Source organism: Macaca nemestrina, chromosome 3 (assembly GCF_043159975.1).
Source record: "Macaca nemestrina isolate mMacNem1 chromosome 3, mMacNem.hap1, whole genome shotgun sequence".
Classification (NCBI taxonomy): Eukaryota; Metazoa; Chordata; class Mammalia; order Primates; family Cercopithecidae; genus Macaca; species Macaca nemestrina.
The window spans coordinates 185,762,924-185,783,174 of NC_092127.1; the positions used below are offsets into that span (position 1 = coordinate 185,762,924).

At 36.0% G+C, this 20,251-nt stretch overlaps 1 non-coding gene across 48 annotated transcripts in view; it reads right to left on the reverse strand.

Moving 5' to 3' along the window:
* Positions 1–20,251, reverse strand: part of LOC105487940 (uncharacterized) — a 224,040-nt gene that overhangs the window by 146,447 nt on the left and 57,342 nt on the right. For 5 of the 48 annotated variants that reach the window (XR_011621515.1, XR_011621516.1, XR_011621514.1 and 2 more), the window contains 2 exons: positions 5,049–5,161; positions 3,676–4,054 (listed from right to left, as the gene is read on the reverse strand). The exons of 39 other annotated variants lie outside the window; for them this stretch is intronic. This is a non-coding gene — a transcript (uncharacterized protein). 4 more of the 48 variants (XR_011621510.1, XR_011621508.1, XR_011621509.1 and 1 more) reach the window with 4 other exon arrangements.

A 20,251-nucleotide genomic window follows, 5' to 3' on the forward strand; every position in this document is an offset into this window, starting at 1 on the left:
TTTACGTTGAATTAAAATTCATGTAACATAAAATTAACCATTGTATCTTATTTGTTTTTTATTTATTACTAACTTGGGGGAAGAAGTTCAGAGGATTTTTTATAATAATTGTATAAATGTATGGATATAATGTAATGTGTTTCAGTACATGTATACATTGCAAATTGATCAAATTAGGCTAATTAGCATACTCACCACCTCAAAAGTTATTATTTCTGTTTCGTGAGAACATTTAAAATTCTCTCTTTTAGAGCCCGCATCTCCAAGACAATCCTAAGTGAAAAGAACAAAGCTGGAGGCATCACGCTACCTGACTTCAAACTATCCTACAAGGCTACAGTAACCAAAACAGCATGGTACTGGTACCAAAACAGAGATATAGACCAATGGAACAGAACAGAGTCCTCAGAAATAATACCACACATCTACAGCCATCTGATCTTTGACAAACCTGAGAGAAACAAGAAATGGGGAAAGGATTCCCTATTTAATAAATGGTGCTGGGAAAATTGGCTAGCCATAAGTAGAAAGCTGAAACTGGATCCTTTCCTTACTCCTTATACGAAAATTAATTCAAGATGGATTAGAGACTTAAATGTTAGACCTAATACCATAAAAATCCTAGAGGAAAACCTAGGTAGTACCATTCAGGACATAGGCATGGGCAAAGACTTCATGTCTAAAACACCAAAGGCAACGGCAGCAAAAGCCAAAATTGACAAATGGGATCTCATTAAACTAAAGAGCTTCTGCACAGCAAAAGAAACTACCATCAGAGTGAACAGGCAACCTACAGAATGGGAGAAAATTTTTGCAATCTACTCATCTGACAAAGGGCTAATATCCAGAACCTACAAAGAACTCAAACAAATTTACAAGAAAAAAACAAACAACCCCATCAAAAAGTGGGCAAAGGATATGAACAGACATTTCTCAAAAGAAGACATTCATACAGCCAACAGACACATGAAAAAATGCTCATCATCACTGGCCATCAGAGAAATGCAAATCAAAACCACAATGAGATACCATCTCACACCAGTTAGAATGGCGATCATTAAAAAGTCAGGAAACAACAGGTGCTGGAGAGGATGTGGAGAAATAGGAACACTTTTACACTGTTGGTGGGATTGTAAACTAGTTCAACCATTATGGAAAACAGTATGGCGATTCCTCAAGGATCTAGAACTAGATGTACCATATGACCCAGCCATCCCATTACTGGGGATATACCCAAAGGATTATAAATTATGCTGCTATAAAGACACATGCACACGTATGTTTATTGCAGCACTATTCACAATAGCAAAGACTTGGAATCAACCCAAATGTCCATCAGTGACAGACCGGATTAAGAAAATGTAGCACATATACACCATGGAATACTATGCAGCCATAAAAAAGGATGAGTTTGTGTCCTTTGTAGGGACATGGATGCAGCTGGAAACCATCATTCTTAGCAAACTATCACAAGAACAGAAAACCAAACACCGCATGTTCTCACTCATAGCTGGGAACTGAACAATGAGATCACTTGGACTCGGGAAGGGGAACATCACACACCGGGGCCTATCATGGGGAGGGGGGAGGGGGGAGGGATTGCATTGGGAGTTATACCTGATGTAAATGACGAGTTGTTGGGTGCTGACGAGTTGATGGGTGCAGCACACCAATATGGCACAAGTATACATATGTAACAAACCTGCACGTTATGCACATGTACCCTAGAACTTAAAGTATAATAATAATAAATAAATTTAAAAAAATAAGAAAATAAAAAAATAAAAAATAAAAAAAAAATTCTCTCTTTTAGCTATTTTGAAATATTCAAACATTGCTATTAACTATAGTTACTGGGCTGTACAATCAAACACCAGGGTATACAACTCATCAGCATTGAGCACATTCATAATATTGTACAACCACCATCTCCGTCAGCTTGCAAAACATTTTCTTCACTCCAAAAGAAAAACTTACACCTGTTAAGCCGTCACATGCCATTTGTCACCCCGCACTTCTAGCCTCTGGCAACCACCCATCTGCTCTATGGATTTTCGTATTCTGGATATTTCATACAAATGAAATCATACACTCTGTGGTTTTTTGTGTTTGGCTTTTCCACTTAGCATAATGTGCCTAAGGTATATCCATATAGCATGTTTCCATACTTCATATCTTTTAATGGCTTAATATTCCAATGTTTGTATTTATCACATTTTGTTCACCTATGTATTTGTTGATGAACATTTGGGCTGTTTCCACTTTTTAGATATTGTAGGCAGGGCTGCTATGAACATTTATGTACATGTATTTGAGTATTTGTCTTTCAATATACTAAGTGTCCTATAGGATTTTTTTTTTGGAGACAGAGTCTCCCTCTGTTGCCAGGCTGGAGTGCAGTGGCCCGACCTCGGCTCACTGCAACCTCCGCATCCCAGGTTAAAGCTATTCTCCTGCCTCAGCCTCCCAAGTACCTGGGATTACAAGCGCCCGCCACCACTCCCAGCTAATTTTTGTATTTTACTAGAGATGGGGTTTCACCATGTTGGCCAGGATGGTCTCCATCCCCTGACCTCGTGATCTACCCGCCTCAGCCTTCCAAAGTGCTGGGCTTACAGGCATGAGCCACCACAACCGGCCTGGATTATTTTTTAAAACAGAAGGGGGTTGGCAAAGAAGTGACCAGGAATGCCTGGAGGGTTTCAGTTGAATGTACTCTCGCATGATTTCTTATTCGCTTGTACTGTTTTGTGAATTTTCTCACCATTACATCTGCAGAGTTTATAGAGATGCTTGGAACACAGTAGATATTTTCTAAATATTTTTGATTATCACAAGCTTTATTTTCTTGCTTCATGCTGCTAGTATAACTGTCAAAAATATTGCTCAGCTAATTATTTTTAATTTAAAATGAGAGCACCCTATCTTATCTAGAAAAACAATTTCCACAATTTGCTTAAAATATTTACTTTTCTACTCTCTCTTTTATGAACTTTCACACTTTATTAGATTATCTACCACCTACTACTTTCTTATGTGAAGCTTGTTTTCCTCCAAATCTTTGGAAGTATTTCCAAGGGAGTCTCTAAATAGTAAGTAGAGAAGTGCCTTGACAAGCTTGAGAGATTTCTGTATTTCCTGTTATTGTTAGTGATACCCTTGTTATTAGCATGTTTTATATCTGTCAATTATGTGTCATGTGTTTTGAATTATGTAAGAAGGATTTTACAGCAGCACATATAACAATAGGATAGTTAGAACATGCTGCTCTTATTCTTCAGCTGATTTGTTATTTAAACTGAACCCAGTGGAAAAAGTCGCTTGTATTTTTCCTCTTGATTTTATGCTTTCCTTTGCATTCTTACAGAACCAAAAGGTTTCTTTGTAACATATGACTGTTCTAAAGAAGAAAAGTGCCATAATATTTAAACTTACATGAGAATACTTTATTTTGAAGCTATCTTACAATAAACGAATTTTTCATAATGGTAAAAAACTGGTATTTTTTTGTGAGACACGGGAAAACAATAATTTTTCTGCATCCTAGGCACAAAGGTCTGTTTTTAAATTTTTATTCTCTAGTTTGAATAGGAAGTCAAGATTTGGAAGGAAACAGGGCTGAATCTTATGATTACGGATTCAGGACTTAGAAAACAGGTGTTCATCAAGCTGAAAAGAAAAAAAAAAAAAGAAAAGATATAGTCAAGCTTTTCATAGAACCTGTAGAGAAGCCAAGGCTTGTATTTCAGTCATCTGTACAAGAACAATGAGTTATGTTTCAGAACACTTTGTTCATTTGTTGGAGTATAAAAATAGAGAAAAGGATGGAAGAGTGTCTTAGATCTGTCTTCTTAGAGGGTTCTACTGCTGAAGCTAAGATGGGGTAAACATTTTAAGTCTGGATGAATAATTATTTGCATATTTTAATGGCCTTGCCAAGTAGAATCTTCATAGATTTGTGTGATGACTATTTAATTAGCAGAGTGAATGTGTTCAAGATGATCAATCCTCTGGCCCGGGACCATTCCTGTTTTCTCTGCTTTTCATGAGTATTCTATGAAATAAATGAGTTAGATGAGTATTTTATGAAAAATACATTTATCTCAAAAACACTGAGGGCACATACCCACATTTCCATCTTTCAGCTTCTGTTTTCCTGTCACCTGCATCTGAGGATGTGGATGAACTTCACCTCAGGACCATCTAGTTTCTATACAAACCCTCATTCATGCTTGAAGACAATTCAGAACAGCACAACCCAACATTGGGGTCCTATGAATTGTTTGGCTTCTTAACTGTCCTCGACTCTCCTACTTTGGTTTGGAATGCTAATTTTATTGTAGATCCCTCTAGAAGGGGGCAGATACAGCTTGCAGACCTCTCCAGATCTGATGAGAAGGGTAGTTACTTCAGCTGGATACAGGATGCATATGTACTTAGCCACTGTTTCTCAAACTATGAAACATATATTGCCTCTGGTACATATCACTTCAAAGTTAATTATCAGTTGTTTGAAGGTTAAGTTTATTATAACCTTCTAGTGGCTATGACATAGGTATATGGTAATATGCTACCCCCCGCCCTCCACTGAAGGACTCATCTATAGTCCAACCCTAATCACTGTAACCACTACTCCATACACTTCCTATTCACTTAGCTCTTGACATTCTGTCTTGTCAATCTCCCCGTTATTTCCTACCTAGTACCACCTAATTTAAGGTGTCCTGTCCTAGGCTTCACGAGTGATAATAACTGCAAGGATGTGTAGACTAGCTCAGGGTTGTCACAGGCCCTGTGCCATGACCTGTTCAGAATATTTACTTGACCCTGGCTTTTCGAAATTCTAGCTTCGTTTTGTGTGTGGCTCTTTTTATGACAGGTTTGCTACTCCAGTCATTGTGAAAGTCAGCCCTGATTATCTGACTTGTTGCTCAAATGTTGGCTCTTACATTACTTCTCCCACTATAGTTTCACATTTAGAAAGTCAGTGTTTCCCATCTCATTCCTACTGAAGATCAAAACAGATCCCTTTATTCGGTCCTCGATACCTCAACACTGCCCGTCGCAGAAGAAGAGGGATTATTTCCAGTGCAAGTGCCTCTTCTTGCTTCTAGTCTCCTCTTTTTCACTCTCCTCCCTCTTTTCTATCTCCTTATATGTCCTTGATATACATTGAGGGATTATTAATGAATAAGTAAGAACAAACACACAAACAAATGAAACACGTAAATAAAAGTATAATTTCTATCGTTTTGAGTTCTTTAGGGGACTCACAGTCTTAGCAGGGAGAGATGACATTAATAAAATTCAACAAGCACTAAGGCCACAAACAAAACACCCCATATGTGGAAAACATAGTTGTAGGCATAGTTTGTGTGGGAAGATGAGGCTAAGGAGAACATAGAAATAGTTCTAACACACCCTGCTATTGAATTGCCACCTAGTGGGGAGAATACAGATAATTCATGGCAGCTTAGAGCAATGTGTTAGAAATTTAAATGTGATTGCAACAGGCAGTGAATAGGAAGTCAGTTTACTGAGGTACTTGAAAAATATTTCCTGAACAAGGCATTTAAGCTCAACCTGAAAGGATGAATAGAGTTTTATTTACCAGAGAAATTGGAGAATATTGCAAGATTGATTTCATTAAGCAAAATGCTGTAAAAGCATCTTGTTGTCATGGGTGTTTAAAACTTAATAATTCACCTGGAAGATGTAGATATTTTGATTAAATGGAATAAAGTATGCAGTTTTATTTAAGTTTATGGGTCAAAGATAATTGTTACAATTTTTTCACAATTATCAGCAAAGTCTTTAGTCATCCATAAACATCAGCCAACTGAAGTACAGCAGAGATAACCTTGAGGAAATTAGCATGATTCAGTAGGAATTAAGCAGCTTGGGTTACTAAGAACATTTTTACAAGATGGATGGGCACAGATTTTACTGTTGGATCAAGATGTACTGTTGCTACCTAAATGCTATGTGACTGGCTTTTTGACAACAAACTTAGGGAGAAAATATGATAATGTCTCATTTACAGATGAGAAAAGCAAAGTAAAAGAAGGCAAGTGATTTGTTGAAGGTCATAAAAAAGGTGGTCTGGAATAGAAGTTAAATTAGAACAAGCTCACTCACCAAGTCGTTCAACAATTTTTAAATATAACCAGTAGCTTGGGAGTTTCTTTCTGTTTTCCTTTTAGGACTAGAACACCTCCCTACTTAACTCACATTAATTCTTTTGTGCTTCTGTTATGTCCTTATCTCTTAATTCTCCTTGAATGTTTTGTATTCTGTCATATTTCTCTGTCTGCACATGACAATATCTATCTTTTTCCCTTGTATTGAATAACTTAATCCCCACAGCAATCCTGTGAAGCAGGGAAGAAATGCTGTAGTTATTTCTGAGATGAGGAAAGTGAGGTTTGAAATGTTAAATGACTTTGTCAAGGGCATCAGGCTTCTATGGAACAAAACAGGAAAAAAAAATTGGACTATTTTTACTGCAAAATGCAGCATTCTTTCAAATCCTTATATGTAGCATTAAGCTGTGATTATGTCTCAGAAACATCCCATATTTATTCAAATTATACTTTATATTTAGACCAACTTTACATTTACAGAAAAATTGGGAATATAATACAGAGAGTTTCTTTCTATCTACTCTTTCCACATAGTTTTCCTTATTGTTACTATGTCACCTTTGCATGGGAATTAGTTACAGTTGATAAACAAATATTGATACATTATTATTTTCTAAAGTCCACACTTTAATCAGATTTTCTTACTTTTTATTGAAGACCTGTTTTTCTTTTTGTTTTGTTTTTCTGTTTCAGGATGCCTTATTATATTTAATCTTCTAAGGCTCTTCCTGGCTGTAACACTTTCTCGGACTTCAACAAGACTTATCACTGTTGATGTTGACCTTGATCACCTGGCTGAAATGGCATTTGTCAGATTTCTCCTCTGTAAAATTACATTTTTGTTCCCTTTCTGTGGTATACCCTTTGGAAGGAAGTGACTATGAGGGACCCACACTTAAGGAATGAGGAGTTATGCTCCCCTTCCTAAGGATAAAATAGCTACAAAAATTATTTGGAATTCTTCTGCATGAAGACATTTATCTCTTCTCCTCTATTTATTTAGTCAGTCATTAATTTATATCGGTTGGATGCAAAGATATTTATTTTATACTTTGGGCTATAATTTAATATTACTTTATTTTGTTGTTCAAATTGCTCCAGATGTCAACATTGCTATTGGTTTCTTTAAAGTAAAATTCAAATTTAATTTAATTTAATTTAATTTCTTTTTTTTTTTTTTTTTTTTTTTTTTTTGAGATGGAGTCTCGCTCTGTCGCCCAGGCTGGAGTGCAGTGGCCGGATCTCAGCTCACTGCAAGCTCTGCCTCCCGGGTTTATGCCATTCTCCTGCCTCAGCCTCCCGAGTAGCTGAGACTACAAGCACCCGCCACCTTGCCCGGCTAGTTTTTTGTATTTTTTAGTAGAGACGGAGTTTCACCATGTTAGCCAGGATGGTCTCGATCTCCTCAAATTTAATTTAATTTCTAAATAATAATTCTTTGATATGTAGGCAATTGATTGACTTACATATTTGCATATAAATATATATAAAGAATATTTACACAAATATAAAGAAACATATAAAAATGTAAGAAATGTCTATATACATATATAGAAAATATATATATAGAGAGAAAAGGTTTAATTGACTCATCGTTTTGCAGGCTGTACAGCAAGTATGGTGCCAGCATCTACTTCTGGTGAGGGCCTCAGGAAACTTTCAATCATGGCAGCAGGTGAAGGGGAAACAGTATGTCACATGGTGAGGGTGGAAGCAAGAAAGGTGGCTTGAATGTTCTATATTAACCTTATATTCTGTGAGATTGCTATATTTGTCTATTAGTTACAAGGAGTGCTTTTGTCCACTTTTCCTAATTCCCTACATAGACAATCATGTCATCTGTGAATAAAGATTTTTTGTTTCTTCCTTTTAAATCTGTATGCTTTACTTACCTTTTCTTACCTCATTGCACTAGCTAGGACTTCTAGCGCAATGTTGAATAGGAGTAAAGAGAGAAGACATTCTTGCCTTATACCCCATCTTGGGAGAAACAATTAAGTTTCTCACCATTGAACAGACGTTAGCCAAAGAACTTTTGTAGATGTTCTTTATGAAGTTAAGGAAGTGCCCCTCTATTTTTAATTTGCTAAGAGTTTGTATCATGAATGAGGGCTAGATTTCATCAAATACATTTTCTGAGACAGCTGATATGATCATCTTATTTTTCCTCTTTAGCTTATTGAATAGGTTAACTATAATGATTGATTTCCAAATGTTGAAACTGCCTTCAATACCTGGGTTAAAGCTCACTTCACCATGGTGTATAGTTTTATTATATATTGTTAGATGCTAGTTACTAATGTTTCTTTAGGAGTTTTGCTGTTTGTGCTTATGAAAGATGTTAGGCCATAGTTTTTCTTTTTTGTAATTTTCTTTCTGATTTTGGTACTAATGTAATGCTGGCCTCGCAGAATGAGTGATTTAGAAAGTTTTCCCTACAACTCAATTTTCTGGAAAAAAATTATAGAGGATTGCTGTATTTTATGTTATTATTTTATTAAAATATTTGGTTCAATTTAAAAGCATCTGAGCCTGGTGCTTTCTTTTTATGGAAGGTTGTTAATTATCAATTCAATTTTATTAACATAAATAGGTTTATTCAAATTACTTATATCTCCCTGTGAATTTTGGTAGTTTGTACCTTTCATAGAATTGGTCCGTTACATGTAAGTTGTCAAATTTGTAGGCAGAGTTACAAATAGGATTCAGTTTTTTCCCTTTAATGTCTCAGGATGATTGGTGATGATCTCCTCTTTCATTTCTGATGTTGGTAACTTGTGTCTTCAATCAAAATTGTTTATTGGTCTTTTGATAAAAACAATTTTTGATTATGTTCATTTTCCCTTTGTTTTACTATTTTCAATTTAACTGATTTCTGTTCTAATTGTTTTCTTTACAGTTGCTTTAAACTCCAATTGCTCTTTGTATAATTTTGTTTTTAAATTTTAATTGCGAGAAAACAGGTGGCATCCCCAGGCACCATTAGACTGCGAATCAATGCTCAGTATTCAACTAAGTTTTTCTGTTTCTTAATCAGTCAAGACTACAATCCAAGGGACCAAAATTTCTTCTAAACTTTTAGAGAACGTGTTATCTTTTTTTGGACATAGATCACAAGTCAAATTTCATTGCTGTGTTCTACCAGTGTGTTGTGTCTCTTCTATGCCAGCAATCACTTCTTGACTGTACAAAATATTCCATTAACATTTAATGCTTCAACCACACTCAACACAGTATTTGGAATGTAGGAGATATTCAATCAACATTTGTCTAATGATTCTGAGTCATGTACTGTGGTGACCTAAAGATGGTGTAAGGCAAACATCAATCCCTTCCAAGTAGAAGTAGCATGCCTGGTCAGCTCATTTCTAGAAGAAAAATACCTTACACACATACAAGGAGGAAAAACAGGGAAAGTTAATGAAAACAGCAAATGTAGAAGAATGCTTCCTTTTCCAGAGTCACAGGAAATCTGTAATGGGGTGATAAAGCTACCACACCTTTACCCCAGTCGAACAGTAATAAATATTTTGATATGTAACTAGGAGTTTATTATAACTTTGCCACTATGGTAAGATCCACCCTCGGTTATCTGGAATGAATGTGCATCCAAAGTCCATATCCATTTCCTTTGTTTGGATATAAAATAGAAAACACTGCCAAAGGGGAAAATCAGGCCATGTACAAAAGCAGCGGCTTCTAAAAGGCAGGGCAATCTGCTTTTATAGTTTAAATTAGCGCTGTCCTGAACATGAAAAGAAAATTAAGTGAATCATTTATAACGTCCACATACAGGAGTAGGCAGGTGATTCTCATTCACATAAGTCATCGCCTACCTTTTCTGAAAAAAATCCCTTTTTTTCTGTTAATTATTTACTTAATCTACTCTTGTCTTTCCTTTCTGAGGGGAACTAAAAACAATACAGTAAAACCAGTTTGCTTTCCCTGTAGGTATCTGAGATAAACATGAAACAATGTAGCTCATCAGACTGAGCTTATCATGCAGCTGGTGGGCGAGAGTTCATTAACTATTCCATTCAGTCATCAGTGTTTCCGAATGATCTATTCTATGTCAGGTCCAAACCATGTGTTTTATGTTGGTTACATAGTTTAGCTAAAAAGCAAACTGATATGGATTGTGTCCCCACTCAGATCTCACCTTGAATTGTAATAATCCCCAAGTTTCAAGGGCAGGGCCAGGTGTTGTCTTGGTAATGACAAAGTCTCATGAGGTCTGATGGTTTTATAAATGAGAGTACCCCTGTACAAGCTGTCTCTTGCCTGCCACCACGTAAGATGTGACTTTGCTCTTCCTTTGCCTTCTGCCATGATTGTGAGGCCTCCCCAACCATGTGGAACTGTGAGTCAATTAAACCGCTTTCCTTTATAAATTACCCAGTCTCAGGTATGTCTTTATTAGCAGTAAGCGACTCATACATAAACCAAACAAACACCATATTAAACTAGAAAAGCTCTCTAAAGAATGATAGAACATGGCAAAGCCAACATTGAACCCAGGCTATCTAATCTCAGTGCTTATCCTTACTGACTTTCACATATTATGGACTTTCTTTCTCATGTAATATTTAAAGAATATTAGATGTAATGAATGCCTGGTCTGGAATATTTGGTAAATATTTCCTGCATGAAGAAACTAGTGAAAGATAAAATAACTTTCAATAATATTAGAATACTAAAATTATAAATACAATCAAATAAGACTTTCTATTGTCAAGAAACTCTATTGCTGTGGGGGGGGGGCATAAATCTTTAATTTTTATGTAATCAGATGTGTGACTTTATACAGATTAACCAACAGTTGCAGGAACCCAAAAGAAATAGCATTAAGTAGGCCTGGAGGTAGTGAGATAGATTTATAAAGAAAAGTTGACATTTGAGTTGGACCATAAAGTTGAATATGATTTTACCAGATGAAAACTACATAATGGCATTCTCCGCAGCTGGATTGAATATGCAGACATTGAGGTAAGATGCAGTTCGGTGCATAAAGGGAACAGTTGGTATTTCTAGGTAAATAGTGAATAGAGTTCATAGTGGCTGAGACTGTCAAGAGATATCATTAGGAAAAGTCTAAACTTAGATTACTATGACCGTGTGAATTTGAGGGTAATGGTGCAGTACCAGGCCTGTAACAGGTGTTCAATAAATGATTTAGAAATGAATCCTCTGATCTTTCAGGTAATGAGGAGCCCCTAGAGTGTTTAATTACAGTTAAACCCTACAAAGATCCTACTAGCTCCTGAGTAGTAGAAAAAGAAAAGCGCAAGAGAGTAGAAGGGAGTCTGTGCTCAAGGAGAGGTACTGACTGTAAGACTGAGGTTCGGAACCCAAGAAGCATTTCACAGACTGAACCACAAGGATTGCTTATGTATCGAACGGGAAGGAAAGTGACAGTCTCCAACACATTCTATGTGATGCTATTTTCAAAGGAGGAAAGAATAAGGAAGTCCATGTCTGACACAGCTATACAAATAATAATTTTTATAATCATACGTATCCCCTAGTGAGTAAGAGTGAAGCCAAAGACCTTAGAGGAATCCCTGCTGGCACAGATATGCATAAAATGATAATAAAAAATAAAAACAGGATGTTTCTATGGTAGCCTCTTACATGGTTTCTTCTCTATCATCATTTAGAATAAAAGTGGCAACTAGTTTTTCTTCAAAAAACATACATAATGAACAGAAGAGATATCTTCCACTGCTTTTCTTATTAGAAAAAAAAAAAGAAAAAACCCACAAAACTCTTCACATAAACAACTCCCTTTAGTCCATCCACCTCTCCTCCTTCCCCTGACTAGGAGAAGTGTCCAGACTCCAACATGGCTTTTATTAGACCAAGACTATGTTCCTAGAGTGACCCCAGCATACCCCCACCTCTTAAAATACCTGCCTGAAAAGATTGCCAAAGAGTTTACTGTTGGTTCTAGTCAATATATGAACATGGGCTGACTTCCCATTTTCTTTAGAAAACTTACAATTTAACATCCTTTCCCTGCCCCATTGAGATGCATCTCTTGTAACCCAGGAATGTCTTTCTCAAAAACCTGGAAGCCATCCTTTTGAAATGTAATTATCGCCACAGATGGAAACCCTGTCTCCCAATCTCTGTGATGTTAAGGGTAGGAGCCTAACTTCAATAAACACCTTTAGCAAACACAGATCTCTGAGTCACATTGGCCACCCCCAAGCAGCATTTTAAAAGCCTCCTTCCTATCTTTTGTTTCAATGAAGTTAAGCTCAGTTTATAGTAACCTCTCTCTGTCCTACTGCAATAACTGGAAGAAAATTTGTCTCATGTCAACATGAGTTCAGCGCAAAATTTTTCTTTTGCATGAGCTATCTGTATACTTGCCCTCTACCCTGCTTTGAGCAGCCCTTGACATATACAGGGCAATCTACAAATATTTGTTGGGCAATTTTAAAAGTAAATGATTTATTTTTAAACTTAACATTGCTTCTGAAAAGACATTGAAATATTTCAAGCATCGTCCTTCCAATTTGGATATTTTTTCTAATTAAAATTAGGTTTTGCAAGTCATTGTGTTGTCTCTGATTGTTTACTTGATAGCAGGGAAAGATATCCTGTCTCCTGCAGAGGGGATTTCCTCTCCTACACTGCTGATTAGAAGATCAAACAAAATGACCTCCACATCAGTCTTTGCCATCATACTCATTTGAGTTCTGATTTTCCCTTGATGTTAGAAGTGATTCAATTCATAGCATACATGGTGGTATATTGTAATAAGGAAGTGAGTTTGGATCAAAGGGTCACATTTAGTTGAAGCACACAATGACTGCTTTTTTGACTGTTACTAAGGTTTGCTTTGCTCCCACCAAAACTCCTGTTAAAATTTGATACCCAATGTGGCTGCAGATGGGTCCTAGTGAGAGGTGTTTGCGTTATGAGCGTGGATCCTTCATTAATAGATGAATGCCCTCCCATGAGGATTGAATGAGTTCTCACTCTCACTAAAATGAATTAGTTCCGGGATGAGCAGGTTGTTAAAAATAGTCCGACTTTCTCAGTTTGTTTCTCTCTCTTCCTTCCTCTCTTGCCATGTGACCTCCTTACACATACCAGTTCGCTTCCCTTTTTGCTTTCCACCATGATTTGAAGCAGCCTGATGCCTACAACAGCTGCAGATGCCCAATCTTGAGCTTTCCAGCCTCCAGAATCATAAGCCAAATAAAACTCTTCTCTATAATCAACCCAGTCTTAGATATTTTGTTATAGCAACACAAAACAGACTAAAACAACTGGATTCCTCTTGTTAGACATTTTCATCTGAAATCCCTACATCTCCAGGCATTGGAACTGGCTCCTGTATGCATATATATTTTAGACCATGTGTTAGATAAGTACTTCAGAACAGTCTTGGCTCATCATGCATTTCCTGAAACCTCTAGTAAATATTGCAAACTACTGTCATTCCAGTCACTCCGTTGGACATTAAGGATACAGATGAAAGACTCAAGGAACTCATAGCTTGATTAAAAACAAGTTATATCAGAGAATAATAGGAACCATGAAAGAAGTAGAAGCACACAACACGGGCAATCACCTGTTTGAAGGTCTATGACCTTCTTGACAATCACTGAGTGAGATCAAATCGACAAGAATCTGCACCTAGAGTTCTTTTTAGGTGAAAAGGCACTTACTTTCAACAATAAACTCAGAAGGGAAAAGAAAACTTTACTTCAGCCGCTAGATGATAATATGAAATAGATCCATCATATATATTAGAATAGCAGCTTATTTATTCACGCTGACTTTGGTCTCATGTCGAAGAAGGTCAAAGCACTCTTCCCATTTGCCCTCTGTTAAAAGCTTTCAAAAATGACCCGATGAAAGGTGGGGTTGCAGAGTGGAAAGGATCAGTTCTTTAGAATTTATAAATGCACTAAAATAGAATTCAAACTTTTGCTGCAGTACATTACAGATATAGAAACCTAGAATTGTAAATAATAGAAATGTGGCATCAGAGGCCCCTTTGAAATTATCTGAAGCTATTTTAAAAATTACTTTATAGTGGTGGAAACTATTCTTATAAAAGCATTAATAATGGGCCCAAGAACTATTTAGAAACAGAACTGTCCTAAATTCAGCTTTGGGGTGCAGGGAAAATATAGGCAGATTCTCCCTCACATTTGAGATTTTCTTCAAAGTAAAGGGGTTCCATCAGCATAAAACCCCTGCCTCTGTTTGCCCCGATCTTTCCTCCCATGGGAGATGGATTGCTTATCTAATTAGTGTATGCAAAAGCAAGCCCAGGGCATATTTAGCCAAGGTGCTCCCTTCTTTTTCTTTGGGGCAGACCTCCTTACGTAAGGCATGAATTTTTATAGCTGTTGGCTATGCAGTGAGCTCATTCCAGAGACCAGGCAGTCTGGGAATGGACTATGGTGCCCCATGGCTGCCGGGATGAGAATGAAAACTCTAAACTCTAAGTTCAGCATTGGGAGGCCCACTTGACCAATATTTTCTCCATTAGTAATAGTAATATTTTGATCTCTTAATAGGATCATGCTGATAAACTAACGCTTGACTCTAGGAAAAAAAATCAGACTTGCAGCATCTGCAGACTTCTGTGGTATAAATACCTCCACCTAGACTCATTTCATTATGACCATGACGTCAATGAATGAGGACTTGAAAAGACATGCACACAATTAGCTCTCATAAGGTTACACAAGACAGATTCAGCTCACACTGTCTCTTTCCCATCTTAGTCTTTTACCTCATTCCTCAATGGGTGCAGAGCTCAGAGAGAAAAAGTGTTATTTAGCAGGCTCTCTCAAACACCAGTATTTAGATTTCTTGATTTATAGTCAAATGCATTTCCCACTATACCACAGAGTCACTTGGAAACTGGAGTTTCACTGCTCATTATATAATCAAGCATATAAGCAGTTTATATATAAATATATATAGTGTATACCTAGTATATAGTGTCTTGTATGTATGTAGTGTATGTATTTGAATGTACACAAATATGTAGTGTGAGTGTGCATATATGTACACACATGTAGTGTGTAAAAATACATATGAAGTGGTTGCATAGGTATACATATATTGTTAAAACTTACTGAGCATTTTAAATGACTGGATTTGAGCCTATGTAAATTTTACCTCCATAAAGTAAATTTTTAAAAGTTAATTTGTTCACTTGAACAAAATAGAAATATTAGATTAAATGAGGCACAGAAACCACTGAGATGATAATGGGTGGTTGTTTTATTGCATCTGAATCTTCAGCTTGGCTTAATTCCATGCTTTTATTATGTGACTTTGCTATTACTTCAATGATGTTGAGTGCCCATTTGTGCTAATTTGTTTTTTTTTAAAAAGAGAAATAAATGAAAAACAACCGTGGAACATTGCCAATAAAAATTGTTATTCAAAAAGAGTGATACAAATAGCCAAATGGTGTACCATCTATAGACATTAATCTTCAAGCTGTAACAAACACCTCTGATTCTTGAACTGGCTGGGATATTTTGATGAGATAAAATTATACATTACTTGTCCTTGGCAGCAGATATCAAACAGTTGAAAATTGTATTAGGTTTATGATTAAGATATTACTTTGACATCGAAACCTCTTAGTGGACTAGATCTCAATTAACTTCCTGAACTCCTGGCTCCTTAATTGATCATCTCACCTTTGTATTTTAAACAGAAGTTTGTAAATACTATTTTTCTTTTCACCAGAGCTGTGACTTCTGTTTTCCTCCTTCCCCTGGGCTATATTGCCAAGTTAATTGATATCATATTATATCTCCATCACTGGAATTATAACCATCCGGCTTCTGGATACACATCCATATATATTATGCATACACAAATGTTAAAAAACCTGAAATATATACACACATATATATTTATATATGCACATATATACACATACATATGTACTTATGTATTTTAAGTTTTTAGCCTAATAGTTTATATCACAAGATACTTTTATATCGTCTGAAATATCTGCATCTATTACTGAATAAAATCACCTGATGTTTAAGTTACATTTTCAATTACATATAAGTAAACTCCTACAATAAGCATATATAGACACATTTGGTCATGCGGAGGTATTCATGATTGACGAAAGTGCTACTTTTAACCAACTGCCTAGAATTTGCACTCCTGTCTCCTAACTGTCCCTGTAGGGAGCGCTCCGTTCACAGCAACAGGGCTGCCATTACTGAAAGCAACTCTGAAACTGCAGTTTTTGAGGAACTGCCTTTGGTGCTGACACTTCTCTATGCTAACCAGTGACAACGCTTGGCAAAATCTTGGTCCTTTGAGAGTTCACTGAATATCTCGAAACTGCCAAAAGAGTTTGGAATCAAGAATAATGAAGATGGCTGATGGGAAGCTGTGGACACTGCTTGAAATCAGTGACTCCGTGGTACTATAGCACCATGAGGCTTTATTTTGCTCTGCGGCTTCTAACCTGAGTCTGAAGTCAGGGCCAAATGCAGAGTTCACAACATGCTTTGAGCAAATGCATATGAAATCTCTTAATTGCCTTCTTTGGCTACACTAAAAATATTTATAATAATCATTGGAAGCACATTCACTTTTCTCTCTTATTTTTAACCTCTCCTGGAAGATCCCTGATTAATGAAAATGGAACACAATAACTCTTCAGCTTGACAAAATGTAGTCTATATTTTCTATTTCACTTCCATGGAATTACAATTTTAAATCTTTATGTACCTTAAATGTGAATGGGGTACATAACTCCTATGACCCGAAGTTTTGGTGAAGATGAAGTGATAACACATGTAAAACACCTGATCCGATATCTGCATAAAAGGTGTGTGCAATATATGTTATGATCTTTTCCCCACTCTTCTCTCCTTCACCTAATAAAACTTTTGGGGTATTCCAACATTTGAAATGATTTCGTTAATCAAACAAATGATAAATGTTATATAATAATAAAAAAAAACATTGCAGCCAATTTCTACCCATCTTAAAGCAGAAATGCCAACAGTTTTAGGGATTTTTGTGCACTGCATGTAACACTCTTTTGTTCCCACACAGAAAACTCTTTAGCTTTGTCTAATACCAACAAAACAGCTGAACGTGAAGTAAAACATTTTTGTAACATTTATATCCTTACATTTTGGTAGGTGATGATAAAATACGGAAGAAAATAGGGGCATTTCAGACACATTTAAAAATAGAAACATATTTTGAGTTGATTGGTTGAAAAATGATTTTGTTTTATTCTCTTAATTTTAGGGATGACAAAGAAAACTGGTAAGCAAAATATAGGCCAGGCTTTTCAAACAGTATCTCATTTCAAAAAATACTGTTTGAAAATAAAATACTGTTCCATTTCAATAATGAAGAGAAGGTGCTGCAATGCTAATTATGCAGTTTGAACTGAGCTTGTACCTGAGCTGAAGTTACAGTCCTGAGGATCCCATTGCTTCAGGGGTCTCCCATTTACAGGCAATGTGTGCTCAGTGTGCACTACACAGTGACTACATTGTGAACACAAATGGCAGAATTGCAGCATTTGCATGAACCTGCCAGTCTATGCTGCATTTTCTCACACAGGGTTCATAATAACCATAAAAACTTTTTTCAACCATACTATTCTACAGGTAACAGATGAAACCGCCCTTCCAAAGGAGTGACTGTTTTAAGTGAATAATTTAATTATATAGACGTATTTTTGTTTCTAAGAGGAAGGCATGGTTTTGATGTGTCTGTTTGGGAAAGTGGACCAGAATTGAAAAGGCATTCTGAGAATTCCTTGACAAATGTCATGTTTTGCTTGATGATTTGCATTTACGGAGGAAAGCTTAGAATGGCCTCACCAGGCACCTGCAGAGGAGATTCTCACCATTTATTTTTTATTTTGCATCCTTGCTCTTACATGTAGGAGCACTGCCTGTTGTGTCTTGCTACAACAGGAGTCCCCCATCTCTGGGGAGTGGAGATTCTACCTCTTTATCTTAGTTGGCATTAATGTTACATTTCCTGGAATTATTTTTGAGGAAGTTGAAAAGTCTGTATGGGGGGAAGGTGGGAGGGAGAGATGATTTAAGAGCTAACTGCATACATCTGAGGGAGAAGATTTGTATGGCTTTGCAAACACTTTAATGGAACATTGGTGTGGAAAGAGTCTTCAGGATATGACCCTGATGGCCTGGGATTCAGATAAGAAGAGTAAGTGTTCTCAGAAATAAAATCATGTGAGAGTATATGGTAGAGAAATGGCCATGCTCAAAATGAGACATGGGATTTCTGAAAGACAAGGCATCCGAGAGATAAATCTTTCAGATTCTTTGAAGGGTGGAGCTACCTAATATTTAATTATAAATTACGTGTTGATTGGATCTTTGCTGTTACCTACCTGGCATTAACTCCCAAATTTAATTAAATTCTACTTGAAGAAATGATCCTGTCAGAACAGTGCCTTGAGAAAATCAAAGTAAAATAAATTTTGTTTAATCTTTGGGTCAATTTTTGGTACTGAAAAAGAGAACAGCTATAAGAAACAAAAGGGGGAAAATAAAAAGCCGAGAGAAAGCCAAATATTGAGTAGGAAGACATTATAAGAAACACAAGCTCTTGTAAATGCTGGAAAATAGTAGGAAGTGAGTGAGTGATGCTGAGTTGTCCACTATTTCTATATGAAATTGGATTCATTTTCATTAAGTTCTATCATTCTGTGTAAGTCCAGTCTAGAAGGCTTGGGGATGTCTAGGAAGATGACATGTTGATAGCAATTTCACTATTTCCACTTTGGGTTTATTACAAGATTATTCTCAATTACCTCTACTTTTTCAGATGTGGACATAGCTCTCCAGAGGCTAAACATACAATCCAAACTCCTAAGAATGCTATAAAAAACGTAGAGGCCCAACCTTCTTTATTCACCTCATTATCTAAAACTTTCTCACCCACACTCTATGTTTTAACAGTTAAGACTTTTCAATAGTCCTATTTAATTTTAAAAAAATCCAAATTTGATCTCTGAAACAACAGGAGGTAATGACACCATTACTGTAGAAAAACAAAAACACTTTTGAGATGGCGTTCACAATACCCTTCTTCTGGGAATAAATTAGTATTAGTGATTTTCTGCTGCAGTTTAATAAGATTAAGCTATATTCACCAACCCACCAACCCAGTTGACTGCCAGCTTACTGTTAGTCAAGAATCCAGTGCCCTTTAAGGAGACTTTCTTTTCTTCTAGTATTTAACATGATTATTGATATTTAATAGATAATCTAACAAAGCTACCTGTTCCTTCTCTTGCCTGGTGAAATACTAACCAAGAGTAAATCTTTGAATTGGCCACTGGAGGCTTTTAAAAAAATCTGTCCTGCAAGACTAATAAAACACTGGCCAATGCTTATAACTAAATTGTCGGAAAAGTTTTCTTTAATATATGCCGGACAAAATTATAGTTGCTTCAAAGCAACCAAATGCAAATCTGGAACCCAGATATTGCTGGAAGCTAGAATTACAAAACATGTTTTGGAAAACAAAACATTATGTATATATTAATACATACACATAAAAATAATAGATAATATTGTGAGGTTTGGGAAAATATATCTTAGAATTCCCTGTTGGAGTATATTATCCACCTGCACTGTATGACATAATAGCTACTAGGCATATGTGGCTATTTAACACTGGAAATGTTACTTCTACTAATTTTTTTTTCTAACACTTAAACCCTTACATTTTGCAGATATAAATGTTGTACATTTTGCTGTAAGTATAGAGTACATTTGATTTTAAAAACCATTACTAAAGCAGAATTCAAAGCATCTGACAGTGTTTATATTGATTACATGGTGAAATAATATTTTTAATATATTAAATTATAATACATTAATCAGTAAAATTAATTTTAGCTTTTTCCTATTTTTTGATGTGACTACAAGAAAACTGAATAATATGCAGGTAGTTTGCATTTGTAGTACACGTTATATTTCTGTTGGATCTATTATAGATGATAAGATGTTTTCCCACTTTGAGTTTTTATTTCATTTATTTTTACCTTTCCTCTTATCTTTAAGAGGGCTTGCTAAAAATTGTGGAGGAAGTTT